The following is a 17,967-nucleotide window of genomic DNA, read 5'->3' as shown; positions in this document are numbered from 1 at the left end:
CATACATACATACATACATACATACATACATACATACAAACAAACATTATAGAATATACACTTGCAGGAGAATATACGGAACTCTGATAAAATCTGTACTAGCATCAGCCATAATGATGCAGTTTATAATAAAATGCTGTATACCATGTTTATAATGACACACGCTCTAATGTCGTACAATACTAGAAATACATGCAGTAAAAATGTAGTTCATTCACAACCACATCTTAAGCTATAATGGTAATTGACTTCGTGACGCATCCAGACTAAGATATATGGGATTTTCAATCTGAATATTAGTAACCTATGTTTATAACGATGGGACCTCACGCACTCGTAACAGCTATAAGGGCTCATGGACAGTCCCTATAGAGCGAGGAGGTCCACAAGTCCCCCAGGCAGCCCCACATATTCCAACGGGAAGTCAACTGATTACAGGTCATAAGTCATCAGATGACCTTCTAGGGGGAATCAAAGCATCCACCACCAGAATGCTTCCCCACATTCCAAAAGCAGCGCGTCCATTTAGAGCAGGCAAACAAGCAGACCTCAAGAAAATAAATATACTCTCTGAGAACCTTGGTGTTCCAGGCACCCTCAATGCATGGCACAATTTGCTCCTGTTTAGCTGCGTTTCCGTCATGGAAAGAGGAGGCAAGTTTCTAGGTTAATCAGTCACAAGTTCAACAAATAATTTCATCAGAGACCTATTGCCTTTGGTAACTCACTTCACCACCTCTTTATCAGGGTGGCTGTCAAAAACTTCCGTATGAAAGCTGCTATGATGCTTCGACCCCATTAACTAAGAGCTTTAGCGCTTTCCATGGCAGTGAAGCAGCAGCTCACACAACAAAATCCTACGCTAATCACCTCTCGGAAAATAGAACAGTAATTAAACTTGAGTTTGGAAATACTTTCAACCAGGTAAAAAGATATATGGTTCGTACAAGGTTCGAACCATTTCGAACTTCAAAGCAGTTCGAACAAGCCTCATTTGTTTACTCCTCTTCGTTTCTGCAGGTTACAGTAAAGAATCGACACTGTTGTTTAGGAACATGAAGTAGTTTCAGCAGGTGTCCAGCAGGGAGACCCACTTGCCCCTTTTCTTTTCTTTTCTGCATGGCTGTTAAAGAGATCACGTGCAGATTGACCAGAGAGCTCAACTTAGGATTCCTGGATGATGACATCCCTGGCAGGAACATAACGATCCCTGGTTTACATCGATGAAACCTAGGAGTTAGGACTCACCTTAAATCCTTCGAAGAGTGAAATTATCTTATCTAGCTAACCAGTTATTGATGCAGTAAGAACCGTCCTACTAGGAGTCTCATTGTGCTGGTACTCTCGCATCAACAGTGTGCTGCCAGGAGCACATTTGTACTCAAATGCCATTGATGTAATTCTGGAAGAAAAGTTGAACAACTTGAGGAGGATGGAAGAAAGAATAGATGCCAAATGGATATTATTACCTCAGTGATGCTGGAGGCAACTTCTGGTAAGTATACAAAACACCTCGCTCTGGTAGGTCCCCATGCTGGAGAATCCTGTTGGTTATCCTTAATTCTGCCTTGGTCACTCAGCTGAACCATCGAGCCATAAATATTGCCGTTTCCCTGTGCCTTGCCATCCCTGTCTCCATCGATCACAATTGCATCTGCAGCTGTGCTTCCCGAGCCAATATGGCAGCCATGGTCTCATTTGTCGTGAGTCAGAAAGATTGCTAGATATGAAGAAGTCAATGATATCATTAAGAGAAATATGGCTGCAGGTAAGTGTCCAGCACAAAGAGAACCTCAGTTGTGCAGACCAGACAAAAACTCACCAACGCCCAGATGGAGTAAACCTGCAGCCATGGAGGGATGGTAAACAGCTTGTGTGGGACTACATGTGCATCTACATTGGCTGATGCCTGTCTACCTCTCAGCACAACTGAGAGTGATGGGGCAGCAACCTTCAGAAAGACCCAGAAAACTAATTAATAAGTACAGAGGCTTCGAACATTGTTGCAAGTTTGTGTCAACAGGGTCTGAGATCCTTGGCATCTGGAGTAAGTGTGCACTTAAGTTCCTAAAGGAGGCGAGTGAGGAGCTCATTAAGCAAACTTGAGACGTAATAGTGACCAGTTTCCTGTTTTAGCGCCTCAATGTCGCGATCCAGAGGGGAAATGCTTGCTGTGTTTTGGACCACGTACCCCCACCTCAGAATAATTGGATGTGGTTTTCGAACTGTGATTGTTATTTGTGTACATCTTCCGTAAACTGTAAAATAATGTAATAAAATAAAATTATTAAATAAATCATATTAAATAATAACAAATATAGCTGATAGGAGAAAAAAGTACTTAAAAGTGTTCAGGGAGAATCTACAACGTCTTCTATGAATACCTTTTATTCTCTTCTCTTCTCCAAGGCTGTGGATCCCCACAATTGCTCCAGGACATGCACTCTTAAAACTGTCAATAACATATATTTCAATACTCTAATTGATCATGAGACCATCTTTTGTAGTAACTGTGTGGATCCATTACGTGCTATGCACAGTCCACCTTTAAGCCAATCACACGAGGGAATGAACGAGCATTAGTCTGAAGTTTTATCAATAGGTGTCCTGTATCACAGTAGCCTACATCCTCGGCTTACAATGGAGAAACCCGAGTTTAATCCTCGGTTAGGACAGGAAAGGTTGGGCATGGTTCAATTACCCGATGCCTCTGTTCACGTAGCAGAAAAATAGGTTGTCCCAGGAAGTTTGGCAACTATTGAGGGTTGCATCCTGGCGAAGGTCAATAGTTGATCAAAGTGAACATTTTTGAGTGTGTGCCCAAATAGGCAATAATTTTCTAAATAAATTATCTTGTGTGCTGAAGAGAATATTGAGCCTCAGATTATAATTTATTATTATTATTACATTTGCAAATTACCATTTTTGTGGCGAAAATATAATGTTGGAAATCATTCTTAAACATGTCTGCTTATCTTGAGATGATTTCGGGGCTTTTTAGTGTCCCCGCGGCCCGGTCCTCGACCAGGCCTACATCCCCAGGAAGCAGCCCGTGACAGCTGACTAACACCCAGGTACCTATTTTACTGCTAGGTAACAGGGGCATAGGGTGAAAGAAACTCTGCCCATTGTTTCTCGCCGGCGCCTGGGATCGAACCCAGGATCACAAGTACAGTGTGCTGTCCGCTCGGCCGACCGGCACCTAGACAACAAATAACTCTTCTGAATTTTGCATTATTTGGTCTAGCTTTATGAATTATATGCTATTTGCTATTCATAAGCAGCAATTTCAAAGAAGTAAAAAATAATGAATTCAGTAACAATAATAAACCGTCCCCGTGGCAAAGTGGTAAGACACTCGCCTGGGTTTTCGCGAGCGCTTTGGAACGGGTTCGTATTCTGACTTGGGAGAATTTACTGGGCAGAAGTTCTTAACTGTAGCCTCTGTTTACCCAACAGTAAAATGGGGTACCTGGTTGTTAAGTTAAACGATCTGGTGCGTCGTATTCCGGGGAAATATTAGGATTAAGGACTTGAAACGCTATGCATACTAGTGTCTGTACATGAATGTAAGAACTCTTGTATATATAAATTAAAAAAAATACAAATAATAATAATAATGTAAGGAAAAGGAGCTGATATTTATTTACGTGAATATTGTTTTACTGACTCCCCCCGTGTCTTCACCAGCTGTAGGTCTTCCAGCAGGGAATCTTGTGTGCCTGCCAGAGTGCCATCATCCAGGAACCAGATGTTGAGCTCACTGGACAGTCTGGTTGTAATTTCTCGAACCGCTATGCAAAAGAGGAAGGGTGCAAGTGGGTCTCCCTGTTGAATTCCCTCTGCTGAGGTGACTTCATGTTTGCCAAACAGGAGGGTTGAGTCTTTGCTATAGCCTGCTGACACAAACGGGAGAATGCTTGGGCAATGTTCCTGAACTGCAGTGAGGATTGCTTCCCTTTTGACCGAGTTGAAAGCGTTTTTAAAATCTAATTTTACTACTGCCTGGTCTTCAGTAAGAGAGCTAATGTAGGCTCGTGCAGCATGAGCCGCTGCTTCACAGCCTTGGGGGACTCCAAACCCCAGCTGGTTGGGTTGCAGCATGGTGGCTGCTTCCATTCGGATACTTCTGACAGCAGCCCTTGCAACTAGGCGGCGAAGGGTCTGATCCCTCCCCCCTTCTTTTTCAGGGCACATAGGGATGCACCAAAGAAGAATGGTTTGATTTCATCAGGGGTTAACCCGGCGAGGCAGTTGTTGACAAACGTTGTGATTTCTGTCAGGAGCGCTTCTGCAGCTGGGCCAAGAACAGGGTTCACCATTTCCTTCACATGTTGAGGTCTTACCCCTGTGTAGCCTCCTGAGGAGCCCGGGGGAAATGAAACGATAGCTTTATAAACCTCTGACTCCCGGAGGACGAGAGGTTCCTGGTTAGGGGCGAGCCTGACCTGTGGGGGAGGTCCACCTACGGCCCTGAGGGGGTGTTTTTCTCTCAGTGCTTGGGCTGTGGTTTCATCCCTGGGCAAAATTTTGTCCAGTGAAGTAATTATGAGAGCAGTGAAATCAGTTTTACCAGAAGCCTCAGTCGTTAAACCTACCGACAGCACACTACTCGGAGCACCTCTGGGCCACAATGCCATTGCTGCAGTCCTTGACGAAAAGTTTAGAGACCTAAAGAGGATGGAAGAGAGAATTGGGGACTTGGACTCCCACGATGCCCTCTACCTTCTCACAAAGTGCCTTACCTTGCCCAGGCTAACATACTTCTTAAGGTGTGCACCAACTTTTGGCAACCCACTTCTACATCAATATGATGAGCTCCTCAGGTCAATATTCAGGAAGGCGCTCAACCTAGATTTAGATGAGTCAGTGGGACCAAGCAACACTACCAGTGAGATTTGGAGGAATAGGCATACGAAAGGCAACTGAGGTAGCACTTCCAGCATTCTTATCCTCATGTACAGCAGCCAACGAATTGGTAGGGCAGATCCTACCAGAGCGTATGAGAGAGACAGCGGGAACTCATGATCAAACGTTCATCGAAGCAGCCAGACAATGGGACACCATTGCACACCCTCAACCCCGACCACAAGTCCCAAAAGACCACAAGCAGGCCCACTGGGATAGCCCCATAATGGAAAAGACTGTCACAGCAATGATTGACAACGCTGATGCTGAAAACAAAGCCCGCCTCCTAGCGGTAACAGCACCCCACGCCGGGGATTTTTTATTTGCTGTGCCCAATGCAGCCCTGGGAACTCGCCTCGGTCATGACGTTCTCCGCATTGGAGTTGCCCTTCGCCTTGCCGCCCCCATCCTCACCGAACATAGGTGCATCTGCGGAACTGCGATGGCAGACCAATATGGTCATCATGGTCTGGTATGTCGTAAATCACAGGGTAAAATTGCAAGACATGAAGAAGTCAACGACATCATCAAGAGGAGCCTCGCCACAGCCCGCTGCCCGGCACAAAGAGAACCACACTTATCCAGACCTAACGACCCTCAGAAGCGCCCTGATGGGGGTCACCTTGCTACCTTGGAAGGATGGTAAGCAAGTGGTATGGGACTACACGTGCGCTGCCACACTGGCCAGTACCTACCTCCACTGCAGCACACGTGAAAGCGGTGGTGCTGCTTCTTTCAGGGAATCGCAGAAAATTATTAAATACAGAGGTCTAGCACACTGCTACAGCTTTGTTCCGATCGGCTCGGAGACCCTCGGTTCGTGGGGAAAATGTGCATTGAAGTTCCTGAAGGAATTGGGGGACAAATTGATCAGCGCTACAAAAGACCAGAGAGCAAAAAGTTTCTTGTTCCAGCGCCTCAGTGTTGCGATTCAGAGGGGAAATGCCTGTTGCGTCTTGGGTACTAGTCCAACTTCAGAGGAATTCGAAGAAGTGTTTGACTTGCAACAATGATCGAACCCGTCTGTGACATTCATCAATGTTTCCCATTGTTGTGTTTTTCAAGAGATCCATAACCTTTAATCACCTTTTTGCATTATTATTTTTGTATCAACCCATGTATATCTTGTAACCATCAAATGCATAATAAAGCACAAAAAATAAAAAAGGAAGGGGGTGGTAGGAGAAAAGCACACATAAACTGTATTGGAGGGGATCTAAACATTCCCTCTAATGCGTTATGCGTGGTTTCCTCCGAGGCTATGAGTCCCCCTTCTTCCAGCTAGAGGTGGTACTCCCTTCCATTTTTTTTGTTTTGTTTTTAAGAAAAAAAAAAAATATAAATATATATATATATATATATATATATATATATATATATATATATATATATATATATATATATATATATATATATATATATATATATATGTATATTGTGACGATAATCTCCTTCAAGAGATTGAGCCTGCTCTTCCCTCCACAATTACGTCGTTGAAATTATATAATACTACTATGGAAGAAATGTCCAACAACGACAACAACACCAGCAAGGTTTGCCAGAGCGCAAAACGTTGCAGCCAGAGACACCTGTTCAGACTCAAACCGCCAAACTACCTGTTGATCGCTACCGGCTCCGCTGATTGGTCGCCGGCCGGGCTGCAACTGCACTCGCCCCCCCCATACTACTTGATGTCTGGGGTCGCCACGACCTCAGACCTCAGAATATTCAGTGCTTTCGTGGTTACCACTCCTCCCGGCTAGACGTTAGCGTGTACTGAGAGAGGTGGTAGCTTAAAGCCAATATTCCAGCACCTTCCCATTTAATTTTGTATTGCACTTCTTGTTATTTTGCCTTAACGTAACTTTTCATTGTGTCATTTAAGTATTCTTATTATTTTGATTGATTGATTTTATTATAAGAATTTGTTTGTCCATTTTTTCATGTTTTGATTTATTTAACGTAATTAAAATTTCATTGTTAAAGTTTACTTGTGTTTTGTGTGTCTTCTCCTTACCTTACCACAGACGAAGTTCCAGTTTTTCTATTTTTTTTTTATAACTATGTGACGAGGCCATACCCCTAGCCTTAAACAGCCGAACACCAACGCGTTACCGTCACAAGTTATATGGGGGCCTGTCCTAGGAGCTTCACTCAGGTACTGGTGCCAAGTGGTAATTTATGGTAAGCGTATTTAACTTTGTTAACGTAGCTTTACTATTTTTCATTCAATTTCATTTTTTATAAGGTGCGGTGTATTGTGCATTACGAGAGTAACATATAGTGAAGGTGAGACAACTTTGGATTACGTGGTGACTGTAGGCCGCAGTCATACTCTTAATTGGTCATCTCTCCCTCCGTGTTATTACTCGTGTTTACCATCTATGTCCCTTGAATATTTCTCATTTTGACAGATCATCATATTGGTACCCTGGTACTGTGGTCTGCCCCGGGTCAAGAGTACCCAATCTTCTGCAATCTGACTGTAGGAGGACAAAGAGGGCCATAGTTCCTCTAGCTCGAACTTTAGTTGCTGAATTGGGACCTCAGCAGCAGTTCTCGTCACCAGTTGACACCTCGCACCCCTACACGTCAGTCAGAGATGATGATACATACAACGGTAGGGAATTAGCTTACTTTTTCAGAGCACAAAAGTTCGCTAATTCTGTAAGTATCATATTAAATTCAGTAGGAAAAACTTGCTTTATGTCCTATAGAGACTTGGCAAGGTATGCCTACATCCTTGGACTACCAATTTTACTTTTGAAGCATTTAATTGTTTCATTTGTTTTCGAAACTCTGTTTCATTTGTTAGTAGGATTTTCTTGCCCTTATCCTCTTACATGAGTACCGGGTACAAGATTTCCTGCGCCCTTGATTTAATTTAATCATTTAACATCTTTTACTTAACTTTAATTGTTAAAGATCTCACAGGATAGGTACCAGTTGCCACGTTGTCCTGTTTCTGACATTCACTATTGAATATTCGTGTACCTTTATTTGCTAATTTCACCATGTTTCGTCTCCAAACTTTCCGTGCAAATCCAGCAGGTGAAATAGGGACTTTAAGTCGTGCCAAGAAGACTGAATTACAAACTCTTGCACATGAGTATCAACTAGAAATTCCCTACCAAGCCAACAAAAATGACCTACACAACCTGTTGCTGGATTACTATTTAGAGCAAGGTAAGATAGACTCTGAAACTCATGAAACTTACTATATTGCAGATAAAACTGACTTGGCAACGATGAAACTCAAACTAGAGCTGGCCAAGATTGAACGTGAACAACAAGAACGAGCAGCTGCCATACGAAGGGAAGAACAAGAACGAGAAATCACCCTCAGAGAACGTGAAGCTGCCTTGAGGAGAGAAGAACACGAACGTGGACTCGCCCTCCAGGAACGTGAGGTTGCACTACTCCAGGAGCGGGAACGAGTACAGCTTGAAACCAAACGACGCGAGTTGGAGATGCAACGCGAACATGACAAGCAACAAGCGACTCTGGCTCTAGAGTGTCGTCAACGCGAAATCGCCTTGGAAACTTCACACTTCACTCAACGCCAGCAAGCTACTGCCAATCTTCCCGTCAGTTTTAATATATCACATGCAAGTAAGTTAATGCCATCCTTTGTAGAAGCAGAAGTTGATGTGTTCTTTACCACCTTTGAAACCCTTGCTAATCAACTCAGTTGGCCTGTCGACCAATGGGCCACACTTCTCAGAGTCCATCTTACAGGTAGAGCTGCAGTCACACTCAGTACTTTGGCGTCTGAGAATGACTACCACACTCTGAAACAAGCAGTGTTGGACGCCTACCTCCTCTCTACTGAAAGTTATAGAAGGAAATTCCGTGACCACCTGAAGGCAAGTACCACTACCTTCCTCGAGTTTGCTAACACGAAACGGAGGTATTTCATGAAATGGCTGGAAGCAGCACATGTCTCTACTTTTACAGAACTCGTCAACCTGATGCTTGTTGAAGAATTCTTGAGACGTGTGCCACCTCCTGTCCGCCTCTACTTAGCAGATAAAGAAGAAACCGACTACCTGAAGTGTGCTAAGTCGGCTGACACTTACAGCCTCATCCACCGGCTGACACCCGAACCATCCTCCAGTAAGAAGTCGTGGTACAGTTACGAGAAGGTGAGCCCCGATCAAGCTGGTTCATAACTGTACTGCAAGTATTGTAGACTCTATGGACATACCATAGACAAGTGTGGTAAGTCTCAATACAAGGGAACCACTGACCAACAAAGACCCAAACCAACTCCTCCTAAGTCCGGTAAGCCTGTGATGAATGTTGGTGTTGATGTTAATGATCTTTCTCTTTTCAGTAACCACCTGTATACTGGAACTGTCTCTGCCAACGGTTCAAATCCGGAGGGACGTTTCAAATTGAAGATCTTGAGGGACACAGCGGCTCTACAATCGATCATCTTGAAGTCGGCTGTGCCCAACATCGTCTACACCGGAGAAACTGTCTTCATCACTGACCTCACTGCTACCACTCCATACCCTCTCGCCAGAGTCCACCTGGATTGTCCCTACGTGAACGGGGAAGTCCAAGTCGCCGTCAGGGAAAAGCCTTTTCCCATGCCTGGAGTGCAACTTCTCCTAGGCAACGACTTGGCAGAAGACCTGCAACCGACCAACCTGATCGTCATGGACAAACCCCAGGTGTGTAACTCTGTGCCAATAAACCCTATTCTAGCGTATGTTCCAGCAGAGGTTCAAGAGAGTGATGAAGTTTCTCCTCCGGTTCTCGTGACCACCCGTGCACAAGCTGCACGTCCACAGCCAGCTGACTCTACTGCTACCGCTGTCCCTCAAGACCCTCAGAAACTACCCCCGCATCTGACCAAGTTGGAGTTCCGTAAGTTGCAGAGGGAAGATCTTACTTTAACACCATTGTTTTTCCAGGCTGAGACTCAACCCGACAGTATTCCTGGGTTCTTCCTAGAGAACGACTTGCTCTACCGCAGATATAGACCCAGTAAACTGAAGGAGGAGGACGATTGGGCCAACATCGAACAACTTGTGATTCCCACCAGCCTGCGGCCCACTATTCTACACCTGGCCCACGGAGCATTCTCCCACTACGGCTTCAACAAGACTTACCATGGGATTCGTCAAGACTACTACTGGCCAGGTATGGTAAATAACGTCAAACAGTACGTAAAACAGTGTCATACATGTCAGATGGCAGGCAAACCGAACGTCTCCATTCCCAGAGCACCACTGATTCCCATACAGGTGCCTGCGGATCCTTTCCACAGACTCATAATAGACTGTGTTGGTCCTTTACCTCGGACCAGTTCAGGTAACGCCTACATCCTAACCATCCTGTGTCCTACCACCAGATTTCCCATAGCAGTTCCAGTGAAGAACATCACGGCTGCTACGGTTATAAAACATCTATTGAAGATCTTCACTCAATACGGATTTCCCAGGGAGATTCAAAGTGACTGTGGTACCAACTTCACCAGTGATCTCTTCAAAAGAACACTGGAGGAGTTCAACATCAAACAGGTATTGTCCAGCCCCTATCATCCTGCTTCACAGGGTTCTCTTGAACGTAGTCATCAGACCATCAAAGCACTCTTGAAAAAGTTTTGTAGTGAAACCTCGAAGGATTGGGATAAGGAGATTGACCTTATAATGTGTATTTTCAGAAGTCTCCCCAATGAGTCCCTAGGAGTATCTCCTTATGAGATGCTCTACGGCCGTAAGTGCCGTACTCCCCTTAAGGCTTTCAAAGACTCTCTCAGAGATGCCACCTTCAGTGAGCATCAGAATGTGCCCCAGTTTCTTCAAAACCTTCAACACATTCTAGAGAGAGTCCACCGCTTTGCCCATGATAATCTATTGAAAGCCCAGGTGAGAATGAAGACTCATTACGACCAGACCAGCAAAGTACGAAAATTTAAGCCGGGAGACTTCGTCCTTGCCTACTTCCCTATCCCAGGTTCACCTTTACAAAACAGGTTTTCAGGACCCTACTGCGTCAAAGAGTGCAGGAATAATAACAACTACGTAATAGAGACTCCAGATAGGCGGCGGAAGACCCAGCTGTGCCACGTCAACCTCCTGAAGCAATATAATGGTACTCCTCCCACTGTCCTGACTAACTATTCCACCTTCACAGAACCCTACATCCACAGTGAGACCTTCCCAGCTTCTCCTCCCGAAAGCACTGACAAGGAGTCAGCGCTTTCTAATTCCGAAATCCTTAATGATCTTCCCAAATGCTTTCAGGATAATAATCGTGCTCCTTTGCCCTCTTCTAATTCCACTCTCACCTCGTCAGATAAGCCCTTCATCCTCCATGTCGACGCCAATGGTACCGACGTTGGTGGTGTCGTGATGCAGCAACGAGGCGAGAAGAATACACCTGTCAGCGACTACTGCTACAAGGAACTACGGAACAATTGGCAAGGAGCTACTCTTCCTCATCCTGAAGCTTCAGCACTTCACTCCACACCTGAAAAGTGCTCGGTCCACCATCAATACGGACCACACCACCCTACACCTCCTGCAGCACGCCCACTTCTCATCTCAACGTCTTCTACTATGGGCTTGCTACCTGCAGAAATTCAACCTGGAGACACGCTATACCAAGAGTCTGACAACATCTTAGCCCATGATCTCTCCAGAGTTTATGAAGTAGAAGCAACTTCATCTAATACTCCACCACATAACGACGTACTTCTTCCAGAACCGCAGGCTTCGGGGGAGAGTTGTGACGATAATCTCCTTCAAGAGATTGAGCCTGCTCTTCCCTCCACAATTACGTCGTTGAAATTATATAATACTACTATGGAAGAAATGTCCAACAACGACAACAACACCAGCAAGGTTTGCCAGAGCGCAAAACGTTGCAGCCAGAGACACCTGTTCAGACTCAAACCGCCAAACTACCTGTTGATCGCTACCGGCTCTGCTGATTGGTCGCCGGCCGGGCTGCAACTGCACTCGCCCCCCCCATACTACTTGATGTCTGGGGTCGCCACGACCTCAGACCTCAGAATATTCAGTGCTTTCGTGGTTACCACTCCTCCCGGCTAGACGTTAGCGTGTACTGAGAGAGGTGGTAGCTTAAAGCCAATATTCCAGCACCTTCCCATTTAATTTTGTATTGCACTTCTTGTTATTTTGCCTTAACGTAACTTTTCATTGTGTCATTTAAGTATTCTTATTATTTTGATTGATTGATTTTATTATAAGAATTTGTTTGTCCATTTTTTCATGTTTTGATTTATTTAACGTAATTAAAATTTCATTGTTAAAGTTTACTTGTGTTTTGTGTGTCTTCTCCTTACCTTACCACAGACGAAGTTCCAGTTTTTCTATTTTTTTTTATAACTATGTGACGAGGCCATACCCCTAGCCTTAAACAGCCGAACACCAACGCGTTACCGTCACATATATATATATATATATATATATATATATACATATATATATATATATATATATATATATATATATATATATATATATATATATATATATATATATATGAAATAATTAATAAATATATTTATATATATATATATGTCGTACCTAGTAGCCAGAACGCACTTCTCAGCCTACTATGCAAGGCCCGATTTGCCTAATAAGCCAAGTTTTCATGAATTAGTTGTTTTTCGACTACCTAACCTACCTAACCTAACCTAACCTAACTTTTTCGGCTACCTAACCGAACCTAACCTATAAAGATAGGTTAGGTTAGGTTAGGTAGGGTTGGTTAGGTTCGGTCATATATCTACGTTAATTTTAACTCCAATAAAAAAAAATTGACCTCATACATAATGAAATGGATAGCTTTATCATTTCAAAAGAAAAAAAATAGAGAAAATATATTAATTCAGGAAAACTTGGCTTATTAGGCAAATCTGGCCATGCATAGTAGGCTGAGAAGTGCGTTCTGGCTACTAGGTACGACGTATATAAATATATATATATATGTCGTACCTAGTAGCCAGAACGCACTTCTCAGCCTACTATGCAAGGCCCGATTTGCCTAATAAGCCAAGTTTTCCTGAATTAATATATTTTCTCTAATTTTTTTCTTATGAAATGATAAAGCTACCCATTTCATTATGTATGAGGTCAATTTTTTTTTATTGGAGTTAAAATTAATGTAGTTATATGACCGAACCTAACCAACCCTACCTAACCTAACCTAACCTATCTTTATAAGTTAGGCTAGGTTAGGTAGCTGAAAAAGTTAGGTTAGGTTAGGTTAGGTAGGTTAGGTAGTCGAAAAACAATTAATTCATGAAAACTTGGCTTATTAGGCAAATCGGGCCTTGCATAGTAGGCTGAGAAGTGCGTTCTGGCTACTAGGTACGACATATATATATATATATATATATATATATATATATATATATATATATATATATATATATATATATATATATATATATATATATATATATATATATATATATATATATATATATTTATATATGAAATAATTTTTTAACTGTTGAATATTATTAATATATATTTTTTAACCAGATAATTCAAAATTATTACAAATTATTACATACAATTTGTACTGTAACTTATAAGTAACAAGAAATGTGAATATGAAGTTATACACTTTAGTTAAAATTATAAAACAGAAAATAACGTATAAGAAAATACAGTTATTTTATTCTTGAGATGTTTGCTGCCCCACCAACGACGTCATATTTATATCACACCTTTATTTGGTTGTTTTGAGAGCAATGCTGCAGCACTAATTTAATCATTAAGTCTACTCCTATAATTAGACTTGACAAAGTTCATGACTGAAAATAATTACTCACATGAATATACAGAGCGTAATCACACTATCGTGATGCATCAATGAGAAAATCCGTAGGAGCTGCTATGAGGGTTCGAACCAATGTGCTACGTGCCTGGGAACTCACAGCGCATAGGTTCGAACCCTCATCACGGCTCCTACGGATTTTCTCACAAAAATATGTTGGTGAAAATACTGTAAATAATGCCACTGCAATATTTTTCACACTCAAAACTTTCAGGAATGGAATTCCAATTTCTGAATTTCATTTTCTGAAATTTTCTACACTGATTCAGTCACTAACTGATCTCTTTCAATATTTCCTAGTCAGTTTTAGTCAACAAAATTGTGCATTGAAATTTAGTTGCTTTGTAAATCAACTGCATCGAAAAATTATCCATGTCCATCCACTGCAACATTTCCAGGTTTAATTTGTCTAATGTTACTGTCTGCACACTTTATGTATTTTGTAATTTCTTCAAATGACCTGAATGCCGCAGATCTTAAAAGAAAAATTATCAGCTGTTGAGTCAATGATGCTCGAAAATTGCATTTGAAGGTTCTGAATGTCTGTTTTCTTACGAATTCGATCTGTCATTTGTGTTTTATAAGGTTTGGAAAATACTTGAATGTTCCATTCTCGACATCGGGTTAAAAAATTTAAGTTTGGTTTCAAAAACTTTTATATTATCTAACATCAAGTGTTTTGCCAGATCCATGTAATTTGGCGTTCAAGTCATTTAACTGTATTAACCTAGTTGTGTTTAAAGGGGTTGAGCTTTGTTCTTACGGCCTGCCTCTCAATTGTTAATAACTACTATTTTTTTTCCACACACACACACACACACACACACACACACACACACACACACACACACACACACACACACACACACACACACACACACACACACACAAACACAAGCAAGAACGGAGGACTTTTGGACATGCAGATTTGTGAACCTCATTCTGGAGACATTCTTGTATCAACACATAAAGCAAGCCACAAGAATGAGGGAAGGAGATGTACCGTCAGTACTGGATCTAGTATTCACCAGGAAAGAAGAAGAGATTTTTGACATCCAGTACCTTCCTCCCTTGGGAAAGAGTGATCACGTCCTGTTAGACATTAAATATGCTTTAAGATATCATCTAGAAGAAAATGGGGACATTGAAACAGTTGATAAACTCGATTTAAAGAGAGGCAACTATGGGGAACTTCGAAATTTTTTTAATGAGTGTAATTGGACAGAATTGTTGCTAGGCAGGGAAGTAAATGAAATGTATGCCAAATTTTTAAAACTATACGAGGAAGGCACACAAACATTCATACCAAAACAGAGATGCAGGACCAGAAAACAGGATTGGTTCGACAGAAATTGTGAGAGGGCAAGAGACCAAAAGACACAAAAATGGAATCAGTATAGGAAGAGGCCAAACCCCCAAACATACCAGCGATACAAAGATGCGAGAAACAATTATACAGCAGTAAGGAGAGAGGCAGAAAGAAATTTTGAAAAAGGGATAGCAGATAAATGTAAAACAGAACCGGGCCTATTCTACAAATTCATAAACAACAAATTGCAGGTAAAGGATAATATCCAGAGGTTGAAAATGGGAAACAGATTCACGGAAAATGAAAAGGAAATGTGTGAAACATTAAATGAAAAGTTCCAAAGTGTGTTTGTACAAAATGAAATCTTCAGAGAACCAGACACAATAAGAATTCCAGAGAACAACATAGAGCGGATAGAGGTGTCTAGAGATGAAGTGGAAAATATGCTAAAGGAGCTCGGGAGGAACAAAGCAGCTGGCCCAGATGGCGTTTCACCATGGGTTCTGAGAGAATGTGCATCTGAGCTCAGCATTCCACTTCACCTGATCTTTCAGGCATCCCTGTGTACAGGAATCGTAGCAGACGTGTGGAAACAGGCTAACATAGTTCCAATCTACAAAAGTGGCAGCAGGGAAGACCCCCTCAATTATAGACCTGTATCATTGACAAGTGTAATAGTGAAAGTATTGGAAAAGCTAATCAAAACTAAATGGGTAGAACACCTGGAGAGAAATGATATAATATCAGACAGACAGTATGGTTTTCGATCAGGAAGATCCTGTGTATCGAATTTACTCAGTTTCTATGATCGGGCCACAGAGATATTACAGGAAAGAGATGGCTGGGTTGACTGCATCTATCTGGACCTAAAAAAGGCTTTCGACAGAGTTCCACATAAGAGGTTGTTCTGGAAACTGGAAAATATTGGAGGGGTGACAGGTAAGCTTCTATCATGGATGAAAAATTTTCTGACTGATAGAAAAATGAGGGCAGTAATCAGAGGCAATGTATCGGAATGGAGAAATGTCACAAGTGGAGTACCACAGGGTTCAGTTCTTGCACCAGTGATGTTTATTGTGTACATAAATGATCTACCAGTTGGTATACAGAATTATATGAACATGTTTGCTGATGATGCTAAGATAATAGGAAGGATAAGAAATTTAGATGATTGTCATGCCCTTCAAGAAGACCTGGACAAAATAAGTATATGGAGCACCACTTGGCAAATGGAATTTAATGTTAATAAATGTCATGTTATGGAATGTGGAATAGGAGAACATAGACCCCACACAACCTATATATTATGTGAGAAATCTTTAAAGAATTCTGATAAAGAAAGAGATCTAGGAGTGGTTCTAGATAGAAAACTATCACCTGAGGACCACATAAAGAATATTGTGCAAGGAGCCTATGCAATGCTTTCTAACTTCAGAATTGCATTTAAATACATGGATGGCGATATACTAAAAAAATTGTTCATGACTTTTGTTAGGCCAAAGCTAGAATATGCAGCGGTTGTGTGGTGCCCATATCTTAAGAAGCACATCAACAAACTGGAAAAGGTGCAAAGACATGCTACTAAGTGGCTCCCAGAACTGAAGGGCAAGAGCTACGAGGAGAGGTTTGAAGCATTAAATATGCCAAAACTAGAAGACAGAAGAAAAAGAGGTGATATGATCACTACGTACAAAATAGTAACAGGAATTGATAAAATCGACAGGGAAGACTTCCTGAGACCTGGAACTTCAAGAACAAGAGGTCATAGATTTAAACTAGCTAAACACAGATGCCGAAGAAATATAAGAAAATTCACCTTCGCAAATAGAGTGGTAGACGGTTGGAACAAGTTAAGTGAGAAGGTGGTGGAGGCCAAGACCGTCAGTAGTTTCAAAGCGTTATATGACAAAGAGTGCTGGGAAGACGGGACACCACGAGCGTAGCTCTCATCCTGTAACTACACTTAGGTAATTACACTTAGGTAATTACACACACACCCAGGAAGCAGTTTCGTCACAGCTGTCTAACTCTCAGGTACCTATTTACTGCTAGGTAACAGGGGTATTAAGGGTGAAAGAAACTTTGCCAATTTGATTCTGTTTGGTCCGGGAATGGAACCCGGACCACAGTGTGGGAAATTTTTACCCACCATATCTAATAATCATCTAAGAAATGTATAATTTCTATATCATTTCTATATCATATCAAAATCGTATCAAAATCATATTAGAATCATTATAGATTCATTATATAGCTTGATCCTGGATGACAATGGCAACATGAACATGTACGCAACAGGGCCCTTTTGATGCCTACGTGACTTTGTACATGATCTCTCAAGGATCCGGAAGCTTCTAGAAGGATTTGTTAATTAAAAAACTATTGGAACATTTATTCAACATCCGGTAGGGATAATATCGAATCCTTAATAAGATTCAGTGGTACTTTCAAATACTACTTATAATCTTTAAATCTTATATCTAATTATATTATAATCACATCTTATCTTAATCATAAGTCTAGACTGTAAAAATAATCAATCAATATTCATTGAAAGCTACCTCTCAAGGGAGAGGGAGGAGCATCTCGGGGGCGAGAAGCGCCCACGTCGATACCTCGCGTTTGTTTACAACTGAGTGAACAAGTGACTGATCCTTAGCGAACATTACCAGCTCAAGGACACCTTATCTATTATTTTTATCACCAGTGAACACTCTCTAGAACTGGGGGAGTACCTGGACAATATCTACAACGAAAATCCTACAACATTTATATAAAATAAGAGTGTATAGTGGAGATCACAGTGAACACGGTTTCCTCCACCTTCATTCCTACTCTTTATCCGATCATTCTTCTGCAACTGCAGGGACAATCACGTAGCAACGCTACCAGATCATCATACAGCAACGCTGTAGCAAAATGTA

At 41.8% G+C, this 17,967-nt stretch overlaps 1 protein-coding gene across 1 annotated transcript in view; it reads left to right on the top strand.

Annotated features, from left to right (window-relative positions):
• Positions 1 to 17,967, top strand: part of LOC138352581 (nicotinamide phosphoribosyltransferase-like) — a 151,361-nt gene that overhangs the window by 114,309 nt on the left and 19,085 nt on the right. The window lies entirely within an intron of this gene.

This window comes from Procambarus clarkii, chromosome 54 (genome assembly GCF_040958095.1).
Source record: "Procambarus clarkii isolate CNS0578487 chromosome 54, FALCON_Pclarkii_2.0, whole genome shotgun sequence".
Lineage (NCBI taxonomy): Eukaryota > Metazoa > Arthropoda > Malacostraca > Decapoda > Cambaridae > Procambarus > Procambarus clarkii.
This window is presented reverse-complemented; position numbering and strand designations above follow the sequence as displayed.